Consider the following 19,651-nt stretch of genomic DNA (forward strand, 5'->3'; position numbering starts at 1 on the left):
GCTGCACTACTCACTACTGCTCGAATGCTTTGAGCCTCACTACTGCTCGAATGCTTTGAGCCTCACTACTGCTCGAATGCTTTGAGCCTCACTACTGCTCGAATGCTTTGAGCCAAGGTGATAATTGACGCCAACTAAGGGGGGAGTGGGTGTGAGGTGTGGAGGTAAAAAAATGAAGTGGGGAAAATGGAGGTGATGAAAGTGCCTGTGAATTGAAAAATGAAGTAGTAAAAATAGACGTGAAATGCAAAGTAGTGATAAATTAGCAAGTGATTTGATTAATTTTATTGAAGACAGTGTTGCTCTGGTAATTAACAGGGCTGTGTTATTTTCTGCTGTCTATCATTCACATCATGCCCAACTGACAATCATCGTTTACAACAAACTATTTCTCTTACTTTCGCCCAAAATGACTAAGTGTTAGTTGGGGAATTGGCTTTAAATTAATAAAATCACTTGATAAGTTATCACTCCAATTTTAAATTCATATGCATTTTCATCACCTCCATTTTAACTTAATTCCTTCCACCCCTCATACTGTGGGACTGGTGGGCATGTGAGGACAACTTCCTGGTTTACTGGGTGATGGAGTCATGGACATTAAGTTCCATGTGGATGCATGCTCCAGCAGTGTTAATGAGAATAGTGTGTTCTGCTATTCGTTCGACACCCTCACCGTGAAATGATCGGAGGCTATAATAAAATCATATATACTTCAGTCGGCTACTTAATGATGCAGCCCATACAGTAAAAGCTTAACTCTGTTTTCTTCCACTCCCCGAGGACAATGAACAATCATTTTATGTTTGACTGGCATTATTTTCCAGTTTGTGCCATATTGAGTTCTGACATTCATATATTTGCACCCATGCATATTTGCTGCTGACGTGTTTATTTAGATGTCGTTCATATTTATTGCTGTAATTGACATCCTTTAATGCTATTAATAATTTTGTTGACATTCTTATATATTTTGTTTTGCTGCCATTAATCACTCACTCATACTTTGTTCTCTTGCTACTTGTTTCTATACTCGTGACGTGTTGTGTTGTATTGTACTTTACGTGTGTTTCTGCGGTGGCAAAGTAATTTCCCTGTGGGATCAATAAAGTACCTACCTGGACTTGAACATACCCGACTTCTCCAGCGAATGGAATGACTTGAATGACTCACTCAGTCATTGATTCATTCAAGCAGGGATACACTCACTCACTCACTGACTGAGAGTATCCCTGCGAACGAATCAATGACTTGAATCAGTCACTCAGTGAGGAGTATATCCGTGCATTTTCGCTCGCAACTGACTGAGAGCTCAACTGTAATGAACATATCATTTCAGGAAGTGATTCAGTTCAGTTCAATCACCCAAAAGATTTGTTGTTTTTTTTGTTGTTTTTTTTTTTTTTTAACGAATTGTTCACGAACGATGCTGCACTAGAGTGAGTGTGAGTCTGGCCATCTAATGCAAGTGATACTCTGCTGGTTGCTGCTGATAAAGCAGTGTTGACTATTTAAGCATCTGTATCAGGGACTTACCATCAGTGAAGCACAGCTCACCACAATATCAACATTTGTTATCAACTCATCTCTCATTCACTGCAGTGGCTACACAGTAAGAGGACAATGTTCACAGAAGCTGCAATTAGAAATGTCCCAGCAAACCCAAGGGGAAATAACACCCTTGACTGTAACCACGTTGCTTTTGTGCCTTTTTTGGGAACGCAAAAAAACACTTATGGACAATTTCAAGCATTGTTTTTTGTTGTTTAATTTGGGGGACTTAAAGGTCCTTTATTGTATAAAGATTTTGATGTCTTTTTTGATTATAAAGCAGGTTTAGGTTTTATATTAATACTGTGAAAGTATCAAGGTGCTCAGTCCACAGAGAAATGCACACAGCCTGTATTCAGAAACTGAGACCTGAAACCAGCTGTCAGGACTTCTGGAACTTTGTGATGTCACAACAAAGCAGTCACCATCCTCATGCCCCAAGCTCCACCCACCTGGACCCACCATCCATCCTTGCAGGATTTGGTTTCTCTGAGTGTTCATCTGAAATCTGCTGTATTATTATTTATTCACTCAGAAAACATCCAGCCAATCAGAAGAGAGGCTCAGAGCCTCCTCTCTTCTGAGGACACATATCCACTTTGGATTTATATATCAGTAGAAATCCTCGTAGCCAATCTATGAGTTACAAGTTTCCCCTTTTAGCACATGAACTCAAATTAAACCGATGCTATGTTATATTTATTTCACCGTCAAACCTGATGCATCATTTAGAATAAAACACTAGGAGTCCATCAAAAAGTCATATCTCTCCCAGAATGCTATCTGAGAATGACACGTCTATTGCCCAGGGTGCTGGAGCTAGTGCCGTCCTGGGCATTTGCACCAGTGAATGGGAATATAGCTAGGACTGATGGCCATTAATTTGCTTTGACTGACTCATTATTTACATCTTGTTTCAAATCCTGGTTGCTGAGTCTTGAAGATGCACACACAAAGCTCCCTCTTTTCCACTTCCTTCCTCATTTTCATCAAATTGAATCCCGTTTTTGAAACTAATAAATGATTTTCGAGTCATTCAATTTATTTATATTTTCTCTCTGTATAATTGTTTTCATTGTTGGTGATAAAACTATAGCATTTATAGTTTTATTTCACTGACATCAGCCTCACTGTTTATTGCCCACTCTTCTATAAAACCATTCAACTGGCAAAACACAGTTTTTGTAGCTGGTAGCTGTAATTGTGAAGCAGTCTACGGAAACGCAATCTTTTTGTCACAGGTGCTAACCACCTCTCATTAAAAATACATTGACCAAACAAGACTGTAGTCATTTTTGGCATTATTGACAGTGACTATTTTTAAATATTGCAGGGAGTAATGGAACAAGAAGGAGCTGCCTCAATAACCACACAAGCTAACCTACTTTACTGAGCCCTGCTGCTGAAATCAGATAAAATCAGGAATAAAAGAAAAAAAATGCCGCTTATTTATTCATCAAAAAGAGCCTGAGTTTGTTTGGCAGCACTGTCAACAGATACACCTGTCATTCTTGTGTTGTATTTCTGATCAAATGGCTGCTAAAAAAAAAAAAAGTGCTTGCTGTGGGATTGAAAAGATGATTTCTTGTGACCTAGAGATGGAAAAGTGTACAAATCAGACCAACAAGTTAACTCTTCAATATCGCTGGTTTATTCGTGCACGAAGGACAGATCTGATGTAGGGTACACCAAGTCTCACTGAATGACAGAACTAGAGCTGCTTATATCCTAAATTGATCTGGGCATGGTAACTATCATCTGTTGACCTCAAGACCTTTCCCTTCGTGTTTCACTTTTATGCTTACATCCTCCTGGAAGTGAATGCATCACTAAATATCTGCAAGGATGTAGATAAACTCCTAAACAACAATATAACCATAAAACCCAGATGTGTAATGGACTTCTTGGTATCCTGCTCCCCCAAAGGTCAGCAGCTTACCCAAGGTTTACATTGTTAACATCCTAAAACCAAAGTTGCCAACATGCAAAACAAATACAACCTTACAGGTATTGAACAGCATTTTCTGTTACCATTTAAAGGAGCTTTTTGTAAGTTTAGCTATTGCTACGTAGCCAACGTTAGCATTAATTAACAGCTGCTTACCTACCAGTCCGACCAAGACAGAAAATCGTTGCGTTTATAAGACCAGAGGTTAGTACATAATACACCCACTGAGCAGCACTACTTCCTCAGTGGATACTGGACGCTACAGTGACTCTGTATCTGAAAGTGACGAGCTAGGTCAACCAGGACAGGGCTAGCTGGTTAGCATGCTAACTTCAGGAGAAAAGAAGTGATAGACTGAAGCAAAACAAGGGGGTTGCTTTCCACAACTGGAGATAGCTCTTGGTGAGTAAAGGAAATAAGTTGCTGAACTGGATGTTTCTTCTAGACTGGTAATTAAACCTGTAAGAGTTATTTAGTGATATAGCTAGTTCAGTGCTCTATGTGGCCAGTTTAAGTTCATGTTTATCAATTCTGGCAGTAAGTAGTAGTAGTAGCCCTACCCTGAGCAGAACCCAAAAGAAAAAAAGAAAGGAAGTTTTTGAAGTCAGAAAATACATGTGTGCTGTGTTCCCTGCACTTAAATCCAGTTGACTTCCTTACTTATTTAGTGGGTGCTTTTCAATACCTAAACAGGTACTTTCGGAAGAAGGCTTATTGTAAACACTGTGTTCAAATCATCACCAAGAAATAACCTCTTAAAGTGTAGATGGCATTGAAGTCATACCTTCCATTAAGAAATATTGACATGGTAGCTGCTTCTCATTACCATGAATTATTCTTCAAATATTTCCACTTCTTTTCTTTACCAGCAACAAAAAAAAGGAAAAAAAAACCCCAACCCAGCTGCTCTTCATCTCTGTTTCTGCAGCTTTGCAGCAGCATGTGTGTGTGGACCATGAATAATGCAAACCTGTCAGCGTTGCGTCTACTCTGTATGCTTTAAATGGTTAGCCCAGTTTAAAAGTCAGCTTTGAGTAATCTATTATTTATTGTATTACTCTGCCATTGTCCTGAACTCTGCTGAATGCTCTTGTCACATTTTCGGGAAATGTTTTCTAAAATATGCAACATGGTTAATATGCTAATCCTGACAGCATGTGTTTTGCATTTTGACCACTGTGCTATGAATACAAATAGCAGCTATGCTTTAGATCATTGCCACATATTCTAATACAACCAAATCTGAATACCAAATTGAAAAAAAACTCACATGACCAAATGTAGAGTTTTCAGATTGTCTATGGTCTTCCTTATCTACATGACACCTTTCAAACAAAGCCTTTAAATGAGCTCATACTTGCCATCTATCTACCACCTACCAATCTACTACCCAGCTAATTTCGTGTCCATTATGGCCTCTCAGTCACGTTTCACCACATTTAGTCCTGGTAATTACATGCTTTCTGTCTACATTGTGATCAAATGCATGTTTTTTTTTCATCATGGAAATTAGACTGTCAACCCGTGGTCATGCTGAGTTACCACACAGCGACTCCCGGCATCACTACAGAGGGCTGAGAGATAGGAGCAGTCTCTGCTGCTACCGTAGAGTGGTGATGTGATTGATATGAAATATAAAGCCACATAGCACGATGGGGGTAACCTGCATAGCTGGAGTCCAGACCTCTGAATCAATGCCCACATCTGACTTTTTGATGCCATTTCATATAATAAACAATTAAATGACTCAAAAAAAATCATAATGAATTGACAAGATATGGCAAACACTTCTAATTTACCTGCAGGGGATAACTCTCAAGTTTTGTTCTTGAAGTAGGTCAAGTGGAAGAGAGGCATTAGTAGCACCAGATCAATTAGACTTGGACATGATATGACATTCAAGAGGCTGATATAAAAAGCACAGCATTTATTGTTACTTTAAAATTAGATCCACTCCATAAACCGCGGGGGGCAGAGATGGTTTGATGGGTCCAACAGAGAGATATTTGCACTTGAGCAGGAATACAATTTTACTGGTGACACTGGGGGCAATAATTCTGTGACCATGCGGGAGGCAAAAAGATGTGCTCATCAATTGTGAGCACAAAAGCATTATTTTCAAACATCCAGGAAAAAGTTTTTTTTTTTTGTTCAAAATCATACGAGCAGACATGATATGCAAATTATATGTGTTGCAGAGGCAAAAAAGAAAAAAATCGAAAAGCACGTTTTATCCAAGTGCAAAGGATGTAATTAAATACTGTTTTTGAAAAACTTTATTAAATCTGTGAAAAACCCAGAGCTTTTAAAGATCTCCGGTCAACACATCGTCAACGGACTCAGTCCTAATTGCATCTTAATTTCACTCGGCTGGTTTGCATCATTTGATTTGAAAGCTTCCACATAGCATCTCAATTAGAGGAGCTGTTGGCTAATCAGGTTCAGTGATGTGACCGAGCTGCTTGTGAGCTCGCTTAATTCAATTTATTTGTCAACTAAATTCATTTGCAAGATGAAATGGAAATCATTCTCCTTGTCTGTTGTATCTGTGACCTCAAAATCACGACGGCGTAATGGAACAGTGCATTTAGCCAGTGTCTCCGAGGAGTGTAATTTAATGCAAGAGAGCGTGTTGTTAAGTGTTTGTTGTGCCACTCACAGATTCAAAATAAATTTATGTGCCGTATATCCAGGTGATTGTTGCCTTTGGAATCATGTTTTTGAGAGCTGGAAATGTAGTCATCTTGAGTATAACGTGACTTTTGCCTTTCTTGTCTCTTAATGAGCAGCTTTGTCAGATTCTGTGTGGTCGTCTTTAACGTTTAACTGTAGTAAATCCATCCAGGCAGCTCCCACACAGAGGAAATATATGGACACCATAACAGGAAGACCTGTGGCTGCATGCACAAGAAAACAGTCCCAGCTTAGGAGTTATTTAAGAAAGGTCTCAGAAATGGACGAAAATATGATCCAAGTGAAGTAGGTATACAGGTTTTATCAGTCAGTTAGCCTCAGCATGCACAGAGGTAACCACAATCCATAATCAAATAGTTTACTCTTATGGTTTACTCTTATGGCTTCATTTTTCAGTCCCAGAGCTTGCTGCTTGGTGTAGCTCTGCGTCTTTTTTACCATTTCTTGTCTTTTTATTCACTTCCTGTTTAATTTGGACTTCATTAACTCTCCTGCTCGTTTTAGATTCAATTGCCGCCACTGTGATTGTCTGCCCCGCCCTAATGTGCTGCAACTCATTGTCTCCTTTCTCCTAGTGTATTTAGTCGGTGCCAGTTCGTCGTTGTTCCTTTGAGACAAGTCTTCCAGCCGTATTTCCTTGTGTTTAGCCTTTAGTGTGGGACTTCTGCTCAGTTTTTGACCTTGCCTCGGCCTTCTTCCTTTTGAAACCAGTCTGCCTTGTGTCTTTTGTTCTCCTGTGAAACAACCTTTTTGCTGAGTAAAAGTAACTTTGATTTTCTGGAAACCCTCACCCGTGTTCTGAGTCGTGTCATTGTCGCATTCAGTTCCTGACAGATACCAACAACACTGAGGGAGATCACTGTATCAATTCACGCTTTCCTGTGTGTGCAACGTGAGCATGTGTCATTGAAATGAAATATCATCAACTCAAGCTGTGACAGTGTTAAATGCCTCACAGTATTGTACTGGGTGAGAAACACAGTGGGGGAACTGAACAGCTGAGATTGTTTGCAAATAGCTTTTGTCTTCATGACTGTACGACTTAATAAAGTTTCATGAAAAGAGAAAACAACATAAAGATTTTTGTTAGATTTTATTACTTAGTGTGACATTTAGTTTTAGGGAGCCTTGTTAACACGACTCCACAGTACATTTATTTGTGCAGACATAATCAAATATTTCCCCCTCATGTGTTTCCTCACTAAAAGGAAAGGCTGGTAATATTCTGTATTGTTCTTACCATCAACAAATCCCATTACAAAAGACCAAAACCAACAATGCCTGTATCTAACTTGTGCTTGAGTTGTCAAAGCCTGATATATTTTACACCTCTTACGCCATAGTGCTCCACAGTTGAAAATAGTCCCCCAACAAATGCGCTATTTTCCCCCTGTTTAAGTACAGTAATATCTATCAAAACCTACAGTTTTAGCACATGACCTATGCTAGATATTAAGTTTTACATCTTCAACGGGAACAATAAGGCTTGTGACTGAGCGCCACAGAAGTGAGAGAGTGTGTATGGCCTACCACACTGTCGGTTTTGGTGTTTTCATTGGATTTGCTGACTGTAAAAAAAAAAAAAAAAAAATTTTTTTAAATCGAGTGTCCTCAGTTTTATTTTTCAACCTACAGCGCTCCGAGCACATTTATCTATACACTGCCATGATCTGAAGCAACCTCTTAAAAACAGATTGACCTTCTCTCGCTGTTACCTCTGTTAGAGCTACTTTCTTGACTTTCTACACACTTGAGCTCTCAAGAGTCAGCAGTCATAGCGTGTTGTCTGTCGCAGGGAAATTGACCTTATTCTATTTTTCTTAGCCCTTTGACGATAGGCACTACATCTAGGCTGAACCAAGCTGGGCTTTCCTCCACTCTTTCCGGAATAGATGAAAGGCACCACAATATCCGGTTCTGTGGAAAACCAGCAGCACCGTTTTGTCAACTTTGCGAAACACCATGTTACTCCTCCTCCATTTTTCTCCATAAAATACAAATACCACTATTGCAAGGGCTCGATTAATCCTTAGCTTCATTGTTTACCAATATAGCGACACAGATGGACAATGCATACAGTTGACATTTTATTCTTGTATATTGACTTGTTGTTTAGAGACCACAATAGAACTTTTGTCTGTTTACAAGAAGAAAACTTCAGAAGCTCCTCCCCAATCTTCAATCTGAAGTTCTCTCCAATTGATGAAGTCGCGCATTCAAGGAAATGCATATGTACGTTACCTCCTCAGATGCTGCATCATATTTTTTCAACATCCTTGCTTATACATTTTCCTGGGTTTCGATTAATTTTAACAATTTTCACAAATAAGTTGCTAAATTACGGTATGAAAAGTGATTTAAGCAGCTGAGTAGGTTTTGCCTCACAGAGAGCTGTGCTATGCTGTTAGCAGAGAACCGAAAAAAAGTTGAGACTGATTTTGCCTCATCACTGGGTATGACCGGAGCGGAGGAAATGTCCCTGACCCAGCGACAGTCAGACAAGGAGAGCTCAACGGCAGATGCTTGTGAGTCATTTATCTCACTTGCGCTTTGACACTGAAGCCGTTATTGTCTGGCTTCTGCACAGAACAGCTCAAGCCTCTCACATCAAAGCAGCTGCACCATACCACTCGTAAATGGAGCCATTTTAAAATCAGAGTATGAAATATGAATATTGGTTCCACTGAAGCGCAGAGAAAGGCTTAGGTCTTCATTTTCTACAAAGAAAAGCCCATCAAGAGAGAGAGCGAGAGAGAGAGAGAGAGAGAGAGAGAGGGGGCAAGAGTGACCAGAGAAATTACATTTCATTAAAATAATATAAAAAGGTTTTGTTATAAGAGGCTTCAGACACACACGCTATCTACATGACACAAGAGTTGAATGTCAATTCCCTTATCTGATTCTTTGTCATCATCTTTTAACAATGAAGACATAAACAACTTGCATCCAAAAGAATTTTATTTTCATAATCTGCAATTTCCCCTTTTTAAACAGCATCATGTCTCCGAGGGAACATTTCTCATCCCTTTTGCTCGTCGTCTATCAGCAAAAGACACATTTTAATTGCTTATTTGTGTCACATCCTTTCAGTCTGTGACTCACTGTGTGTCAGGCAATGTTTACTAAAAACTACTCAGCCCAGATTTTTATGTCATTTTTTAATTTTTTTTTTTGTAGAACATATGTTTCATATTTATGACCCACTTTTTTTTTTTTTTTTTTTAAAGATTTACAACCAAGCGTTTTGGTGGGGTTTTTTTTTTTTTTTTTGGATTTGCTGACAGTAAAAAAATATATTGAATGTCTTCAGCTTTATCTTTCAACCTGCAACCCTCTCAGTATATTTATCTATACATGGCCCTGATCTGAAGCAGCCTCTTCAAAACAGATTGACCTTCTCTCACTGTTGCCTCAGTTCCAGCTGCATTCTTGGCTTTCTATACTCTGCGAGCTCTCAGGAGTCAGCAGTCACAGCGTGTTGTCTGTCGCAGGGAAGTTGACCTTACTCTATTTTTCTCAGCCCTTTGACAATAGGCACTACAACTGTGCTCCACCAAGCTGGGCTTTCATCTACTCCTTTTTTTTCTAATACATGAAAGGCACCACAATATCCAGGCCTGTGGAAAATTGGCAGCACCGTTTTTGTCAGCTTTTGGAAAACAAATGTCATGTCATCAAGTGCAATCAACATGTGGCGGGGAGAAAAACATGAATGCCTCTTGAGGTAGTGTTTCGAGTGGATGAAATTACCAGCAGCGGCTCCAAATTGACCTTTAAAAAGGGGAAATCCTGCCAAACCATAGGTTTGGGAAGTTTTCTGAAATGTAACTTATTCATACTGTTGATTTGTTCATTAGCAGTGTCCAATAGAGTAGAGAAGAGGGGGGCGGGAGGGTCCACAGCTGAAGTAGTTGGAAAACTTCCAACACCTGGACGGACATGAAATATTTCTGTTTGAACCACAAGCACAAAAAATAAGCAACTGTGTTAGAAAATATCTGATACAGGTCCAATATTTTACACTTTTTACTGTGTTTTATTTGAAGTGTTGATCCATAACAAGATATATGTGTGGTTTTAAGAATCAAAAACCATCTCAATGTAGTTTTACATCTCTCTCAGGCTTCTCTCTGGAGCTCTAGTAACAACAGGTCACTGAGCCAATCAGAAGAGAGGAGACTCTGAGACCCTCTTCTGATTGGCTGACTGTTTTCTAAGTGACTGAATAAATATATAACAGATTTCAGGTAAACACTCAGAGAAGCCAAATTCTGCTTGGTTGGATGGTGGGTCCAGGTGGGCGAGCTTGGGGCATGGCTGAGGGCGGTGACTGCTTTGTTGTGACATCACAAAGTTACAGGAAGTCATGACAGGTGGTTTTAAAGCTCAGTTTCTGAATACAGGCTGTATGCATTTCTCTGTGGACTGAGGCTTTGATACTTTCACAGTATTAATATAGAACCTAGACCTGATCTATAATTACACTACACATGGACAGAGACCTTTAGACTATATGGGACCTTTTTAAAAAAAGGTACAAGCCAGTATAGATAAAAACTTAACACCAGATCTAAAAGCAGTATATTCACAGCCTGATGGGTGGGATGAAGCAAGGTGAGAAGCTAAAGTACTGGATTTTCACAGGGTGCTAAATTACACCTTAAGGTGCAAAGTTAGCACTGCAGACAGAAGTGGAAAAAACTCTAACGTATATCTAGAAGTGAGAGAAAAATAACAAGGAATTTGGAAGCAAAAATTAAACTCTCGTGTCGGTATGATCACTGACTGTGATGTTCACAGATGGTAAAAAGATGATTTCAAGTAGGAGCTATGTAGCAATACTTGAAGTGGTCCCTGTGTTGTTAGTTAGCACAAACAAAACTGATCAACAGGTGGCAGTACCACACCAAAAAATGAAGGAATGTGTCAGAGAATAAGGAGAGTGCTAGCAGATAAACAAACAATGTAGGTTTTAAAAAAAAATCAGCTTTGCAAATGTTTAATGAGAAAGGAAATACATTCAACACGTTTGCATGTTTACAAGAGGAAAACTCCACAGGGCACCTTTAACTATGCGTTAATGTATTTCTTGGCCACTCGGAGGCGCTAGACCTTAAAAACAAACAGGCAAACACAGTTTAGATAAATTATTATCTTATTAAATTGATGCATCAGCAAACAATTGCCCATTTTCACACTCTCCAGACACTGAGCAACACTAGCATCAATCAAGCAGCCGAAGTTTTCTCTCCAGTTGATGAAGACGAACATTCACTCTCTTTTAGAGCTCTGATCTTTTATGTTTTATTTCTTTTTTGTTGGTCCTAACAACTTTATCACCAACTAGAAAAGTCACCTCAGTGACTCACTGAAAGGAAGTACACACATAAGTTTCTAAATTACAGTATTAAAAGTTGGAGAGAGCTGTGGGATGCTGTTGGTGGACAATCACCAGCCTCATCACTGGGTATGACCGGAGCAGAGGAAATGTCCCTGACCCAGCGACAGTCAGACAAGGAGAGCTCAACGGCAGATGCTTGTGAGTCATTTATCTCACTTGCACTTTGACACTGAAGCCGTTATTGTCTGGCTTCTGCACAGAACAGCTCAAGCCTCTCACATCAAAGCAGCTGCACCAAACCACGCGTAAATGGAGCCATTTTTAAAATCAGTGTATGATTTATGAATATTAGTTTTATTGAAGAGCAGAGAATGGCTTAGGACTTCATTTCCAACAAAGAAAAGCCCATCAAGAGAAAAAGCGAGAGAAAAATGACCAGAGAAATTACATTTCATTCAATATATGCATGTAAAGGTTTTTTTTTTTATTATAATTATTATTACAACTGATAAAATTGCTGTGCTCTGACTATTGCAAATGTCACGTACACATCTTGTTACGTCACTGACATTAAAGTTATAATCTCAATGAGCTGTCACTTTACTAATGCGAACACTGTATTGAGGACGCTTCCTTTCTTTGAATTCCACTAAGAGACAATACGGTGGGTTTGAATGTGCCCTTCTCTCAGGATTTCACAATAAAAGTGTCAGAATTAAAATTGGCCAGGCAAGGAACCACCCCTCTCAAACCCCGGAGAGGCTGGCGCTTTGACAGGATAACAAACTAACTTGAGGACGTGAACCCACTTTACAACCTTTTGGGATCATCCCAGTTGTGGATCCCAGGACAAGGACCAGATAAGGTGAAAACGCATAATGGAGGAGAGAATGATGCTTCACTCTACAAACTGAAATATATTTCACAAAGGATAATCATCAGAGTGGACCACATGATGCTCTGCAGTCTCTCTCTCTCTGCTTCTCTGTCTTGCACACACACACACACACACACACACACACACACACACACACACACACACACACACACACACACACACACACACACACACACACAGATAAACAACCACCACACACCCTCTCTCTCTCTCTCTCGCATGCACACACTCTGAGTGGCCTCTGAGATAAGAAACTTGCCAGACTCCTGTCATAAATTGTAGATGCATTCCTGAAGTGACCTAAAACAGATATTTCTCCTTGGTTAAGCACATGTCTGGTTTAATGTGAATCAGCTTTACAACTATTCAGTAATCTACTGAATATTAGTCAGCAAATTTTTTGTATGAAAATTGGATCAAGTCCATCGTCTAATGTATAAAGCAAGGGATTGGCAGGCCCAGGCCCCTGACCTGGTTCTCCTGTATGTTCAACAAAGCAATATTTCGCAAAGGTGAAATACTTTTACTTTTAATACTAGTGCATTTTTTCCCCGCATTTAAGTCACATGACATAACATTATCAAATACTACAACGGCTATTGTGGTGGATGCAATCGTCCCGACAACTAGCAGATGCTGGAAATCAGTCGCCATGTTTAATTTGAACAATATTACAAAAGGAGAAAACCCAGCTTCATTCACATAACATCACTCAATGGAAACAGAGACCATTCGAAAGTGTGTTTTGTCGACTCTTCTCAAAAATTGCGTCTAATTTGGAAGATTGAAACGCAGCTACTGATAAAAGGTCGACTGTCCCCCTTGCGCTCTGTCATTCTCTGGTAACTCTGAACCGCATCACTATCGCCAAACTAAGTGAGAAGTATATTTGGCATTATATTCATTTCTGCTTTGTTGTGACATCACAAAGTTACAGGAAGCCCTGACAGCTGGTTTTAAGGCTCAGTTTCTGAATACAGGCTGTGTGCATTTCTCTGTAGACTGAGCACTTTGATATTTTCACAGTATTAATATAGAAGCTAGACCTGCTTTACAATCATAAAAGACATGGACATCTACCTTTACACAATATGGAATCTTTAATTTTTCATTATTCTATGGTTCAACTCTTAGCAATCACAATACAACCATAAACAACAGAATTTTCTTTTCATGTAATTTTCTCTTTTTTCCTGCTTCATGGCTCTGAGGGAATATTTCTCATTCCTTTTGCTTGTTGTCTTGCAGCAGGAACCACTTTTTAATTGCTTATCCACATAGTTTCCATTCAGTTCGTGTGATGGAATCACTGTGTGTCAGGCAATGTTTACTAAAAAAAAAAAAATTACAGTGACCAGCTTTTCTTTTTTTTTTTTGGTCAGGTGAAATTATACTGATGGATGACACATAATTTTCCATTTTTTCCAGAACATTTAGGCTTCTACATAATTTCTATGCATAACGGGTCATTCTAATAATAACCTGGATTGTTAAGTAATTAATTTACAGCAGCAATTTTAAATGTTAAAGGGGCAGCATGCAATGGCTAATATTTCACTATATGTTTTGATGTGTGACAACGTTAATTGAAACACAATAGCAATTTGCACCCCTGTTATTATTAGTACATCACATTTTATGTGCAAATACAAATTAAATTAAACAGTTGATCTAACTGTGCTGCTCTCATCAGAAACTGAAAGAAATTGCAGATGTGACGTCTCCAGCAGCTTTTAATTTTTTTAATTTGCCAAAAAACAGCACCCCGCTAAGTATGCTATTACCCTTAATGATCCATTTGACAACTAACACTCATACTAAACTGGTAATCATGGTAAAGGTACAGGCTAACTGAGGGGAGTTTAATTGTGCTGCTTGTGGCTTTGAAAATAACTTAATAGGACAATAAATGAGAAGCCGCATTTCTTCCACTCCTCCACCTGTGTGTGACCCTATGTTTCATTGTTAAAAAAATAAAATATTTTTCCACCAATTCTGGATCTTTCAACTCTCACAAGCATCTGAAAGCATGAGTATATACTTTGGCAGTTGCAGATTGCAAGGGAGATGCACATGGATTACATGGGTCTTTAAGAGCTACAGTGTATATCACGTCTGTTGGTAAATGTTTAACTACAACAGTGCCTGTTGTGCTGCATTTAACAGTGCTTGCGGTGTAATCATTACCTTTGGATGTAAAAACACACAAAGATGCCTGACACGCATGCACCAAACAAAACAAAGACTCAGCATAACAAACAACTGGATACAGACTGCTCATGGGGTTTATGTGGAGCAACGTGTGGGAATAGAGATCCAAAAAGATCTTGGAAATCATCACTCAGCCTTTTGACTTGCTTGAAAAGACCTTTGAAATGCTTATGAATTCACAGCAGGTCCTGAAAGTTCACAGCAGAGAATCGATCCTCTGACCATGACTCAGGGCAGCAGCCTCACAAATATTAAAGAGGCAAAGCCAAACCAGAAAGAAAGATCAATGACCTGGAAGAACGTTTATGATGAAACAACATCAAGACAGTGATGATACGGTGCCAACCAGCAACACAGGTGTAGTCTGGAAAGTTGGAACAACACTGTATGTAATCATTTTTGCACTCAATTTCAACAGTTTTTCTATTTAATACATTTCACACTCCCTCTGAATCTTAGAATCACTCTTGAAGACCCCAAGACACTCACTGTGAACCCTGAAGGAGCTTTCTGTTGGTTTCCGGCAGAGCGAAGTCGCAACAGACTCAGAGACTTGGTACAGACCAATACTGTGTGCTGAAGAATCGCCCCCACATTGTCCCAACTCGCACTTAAAATCACGGTCTGATGAAACCAGAAGAGCCACATCATCTGCATAAAGCAGAGATGTGATGTGGAGGCCACCATAGGGGATATAAGAGATTCTGTCCATATGTAAACGCTGTACCGGACTGTTGTGGTAAAGAGGGAGCTGAGCCTGCAGGCAAATAAGGTTCCCTTCCCTGTGTCTCAGCCTCCTGGACACCTGAACTGAGAGGACACCCAGAGGACATTGAAGGAATTATATATCCCTTCTGGTCTAGAGATGCCTTAGCCTGTAGGTCCCATATTTTACGCTTTTAAAGTGTTTTATTCTTAAGTTTTGATATCCATAAGAAGTTATATTTGTGGTTTTAAGAACCACACATATAATGGATGATAGATAATTGATGGATAGATGGACCGATACTCGGCTAGTCTTATAGTCCAAGCAACAGGGAAACAATGGCACCTATCAGACTTGAAAAGGGTCTGTGGCAGTGACAAAAATCACAGTTAAAGCTAAAAGCAAACGTATAATACAAAGGAAGAAATATGTGCAATGATCATCACACAGAACTTAAAATAAGCAACGCTCTGAGCCAAGATCTCTGCTGTCCAACTGGTGACTCAGGCCCTGGTCCAAAGCCCCCAAACTCCCCACCCACCCTCACGCTTACATCCTCACAGATTTTGGCGTATACTCCTGCTAAGTCTTTGAGGGTTCAGAGCTGCCCCACCATAAAATCGACAAAGTGTTTGAGGGCTTTGTCACAGGCTTTTTTAGCTCTTTATGCACACTTTCTGCAAGTGCTGAAGGGAAAAACCCACGTGTACAAAGGAAAAAAAGAATAATAAACAAAACATGGAATGAGTCAGCAAGATTGCGTTTTCCTTGTAATTATAATCACACATTTTGTTAAGCAGAACTATGTGCTGATGTGGAAGATTTTGACTTCAAATATGATGATTTAATCCGATAGAGCTGTTTTACTTATCAGCAGAAAGCAAACAATGAATACTCCACTTCATTAAACAACATAGCCTCTTACACACTTTACTGTGCAGAGAAATGTCTCTGTCTGGGGAGTTCACAAAGTGCTGTTCCATTTATCAGACAGCCTTTCCTCACACCTTCCTGCACGTACACACTTATGCACGGTGATGTCACAGTCGGTTTAAGTCTGCGAGGGTTCAGTGTTTAGGGCGAGCAGGGGACATTGAAGCTGGGGCCTCAGCCTTCAGCCATTCAGGTCACCATAATTGTAAAATTCTTGAAATGTGGGAGGCACACCCTGTAAACTTTATTCAGGCAGATGTCAAGCAACTCACTGCGCCTGTCAAATCTGTGCTGGGGGGGGGGGGGGGGGGGACTTGAAGGACACACTCAGACATGCAATTTACGCATAATTGGACTACCTGAAAGGAGAGGGCGACTGAACCCTACTTACTGCCAATGAAAGTGAGCTACTAAAGGAGTTATTGAGCATCAGTACAGAGGAGCCATACAGCCCAGGACCTGGATAAAAGCATGACCTAGATCTCTCCTGGTTAAATGCCACTCTGTCACAAATACAAGGACACGCTGAGACTTGCCAGAGAAAAGAGCCAGCTCATACAAATCATACAGCAGATACTCATATTTGCAAATTTGCATTCATCAGTTTCAAACAAGCTGCATTCAGCTATTTTTTTTACCATGGCATACAGCGTATGTGTGACTGAACATTTCAAACACAAACTGACTCTCATGCTCTAATACCCTGTCTCTGCTTCATTCATAAGCTGTATTATCTGTCAATATGTAACTAAAGCTGCTCTGAATAAGGCAACACTGGCACTATTAAAGTTAGGCAGAGGGGGTCAATCAGGGCTTGCGAAACATGACACTGACCTGATCAATCTTTTCATCAGAAAGGAACAAAGGATGGATTTTGTTTTCAAGTGACTGGTCAGTCCTCTTGTGTTAATAATCTGTAGAATTGATTAAGATTGCTCGAATTAGCTGCTCTGAGATATATGGTTTTATTTTTATCTTTCAAAAAAAATCTTTCCTTTATTGTTTCCCAATTGTTGAGCTACATGAGCGAACAGGCAGGGTTGGCAGTTTTGCTCATGCATTGGTCTTAGTGGGAGAAATAACTTGGTTTGCACAGTTTCAGCTTGTTGAACAGGTAGTTTGAGCACATGAGTTAACAGGGGTCACAGGGTTTTTCCTGCATAGAGAATTGCAAGGCAGCCCTCTCCATCAAATTTCATGCTGCCTCCGCCTTCTGACAAAATTCTAGTATTTGTTTCCATTTTGTATTGATTTTTGTGGACCTATAATTATTCTCTTCTAATTCCAATTTTAACCTTATTTTCTATCAAATTTGCCTCAGAAATCAAAGGGTTACTCTGATCATTGAAGACCCAGTGAAAGAGCCCCTTGCTGCAACTGTAGTTGGGCTTATTAGAGTGACTTTTAGCCATCTGCTGTAGCAACATGATAGATATAGGGAGGTCTGCCTGCACTTTGGTCCAGACTGTAATAGCTCAACATCTTCCAGATGGACTGGCTGACTTTTGTACAGCGATTCATGGTTCATGTTGCTTGTGCCGAGTTACAGACCATTAGCTTGTCCAAATCAAGCTAGCTTTAGCTCTGGTTGCCCCAGTGACAGCAGCCAACAATTAAAAGCCTAGTTTGTACCCCACGCCTGTGGTTGTTTTCTTACAGTCCAACACACTGGTGGTGTCTTGATGCATGTTAATTCTATTGAAAAGCAGCAGTTTTATCACATTTGCTCTCTGACCCTGACAAGCTTCTTCATTCAGTGTGGTGTGCCAGATATGTGCTACCTGCCATTCTCAAGTGGAACAGAGAGAAGGAGAGTTTTGAGACGGAGGTAAGTGGTTAAGCAGAAACAGAAAGTACTTGTGGTCTGAAAAACAGAAAGAAAAATGGTTAAGGCTGACAAATTCTTATGTCGATTACAAAATGTCAGACCGTAGTGAAAGATACCCTCCATAATTTAACATAGCCCGAGGTCATGTCTTCAAACTATTGAAGATAATTAAGTTACAATGATATAAAATGTGTTTTATTACCATTAACAATTACCATAAATTATGCATGGGATGGGGGATGGGGTGGGTATACTGTCACACATTTTTTCTACCCATTTCTACCCAGCTATGGTAGAGCAAACTGGACTGATACAGGCATATTACACTGTGTCTCCCAGTGGGGAAAAAACAGAAAAGAAAAACTTTTGTGTTGACTTCAAATGGAAATATTAAGAGCATCAACTTGAATTTTCTGGCTATAAACCAGGTAAGATGACATTTTTTTTTCCTCAAATACTTTAATGTGCAGTCGGATAAATTTGTCCTTTAGTTTTAAATGTTTTGTTCACAAATGTGGTTACTGCACTGAGCATTACCAGAACCTCAAAGTGATCCTTAACTAACCTTCAAATTGTCTGTAAGAATTGAAACTGAACTCTCTTAATATTTGAAATACTGTTCCTGTACAGTATTTACTGTACCTGTACTTACACTACATTTACACACAGACAAAACAGAAAGAAAACATCTGAAAGCTTCAGGACAGCTGCACAACCACAACAAAGACACACCCTATGCCATGTCCAAGGACAACAACAAACACCACACTACACACCCGACAACAGGATATCCAGGGCCCGGGAAGATGTTTCAAGTTGGGGGGTTCTGTAGTGGGAGGAGCATTTTACCCCAACTCATACAAATATAAGGTAGGCCTAAAACAATACTACTACTGCTACTACACACACAAACACACACCAAAAAAGCAGCAGTAACAGCAACAGAAGCCATGTCTATAAAATATGACTCAGTAATGCAACTGCACAATAACAGCTCATAATAATGCCATAACATTGAAATACACATCTAAAAGCCCATTGTGCATGGCACACAAGAACATATCCACATATTTTCAACAAAGTTATATCAGTGGGATGTTAAAAGTAATTGAAGGCTGAATATTAAACTGCTCGGCGGCAGCTTAAACCAAATAACTTACTTTGAGCTGCAGGTCAGGTGCTCCAGGAGTTGTAATGATCCAAATGTGGCCATCAGGACGGCCTGGGTCCAGCTCCTGGGGAAGGTGAAGGAGCACCGAATCAACGGGTTTCCCCTCTGCTGCCTCTTCACGCAAGCGAAACACACAACCGTACCACACTCCGCCACGTAATGAAGCCACTTCCATTTAGCAAACCAAGCTGGTGTAAATGCGCGGACGAAAGTTTCTTTCCCAAAACGTCCCGCCAGAAAATTGAAGTTGGATGGCTCGAGAGGCTCCTCAACTGCCGCCAAGTCAGTCCTAGCTTGACACCTGTTAGCAGCATTCTCCTCAATGGTGAAGGAAGGTGCTAACGCTGATACGCAATCTCCGTCTCCGAGG

General features: G+C 39.9%; 1 protein-coding gene across 1 annotated transcript in view; it reads right to left on the reverse strand.

Annotated features, from left to right (window-relative positions):
- Positions 1–19,404, reverse strand: part of cntnap5a (contactin associated protein family member 5a) — a 138,515-nt gene extending 119,111 nt beyond the window's left edge. The window contains exon 1 of the mRNA XM_056389831.1: positions 19,271–19,404. The gene's annotated coding sequence lies outside the window, so the exon portion shown is untranslated. The remainder of the gene's footprint in view (positions 1–19,270) is intronic.
- Between the last annotated feature and the right edge of the window lie 247 nt (positions 19,405–19,651).

This window comes from Seriola aureovittata, chromosome 11 (assembly GCF_021018895.1).
Source record: "Seriola aureovittata isolate HTS-2021-v1 ecotype China chromosome 11, ASM2101889v1, whole genome shotgun sequence".
Lineage (NCBI taxonomy): Eukaryota > Metazoa > Chordata > Actinopteri > Carangiformes > Carangidae > Seriola > Seriola aureovittata.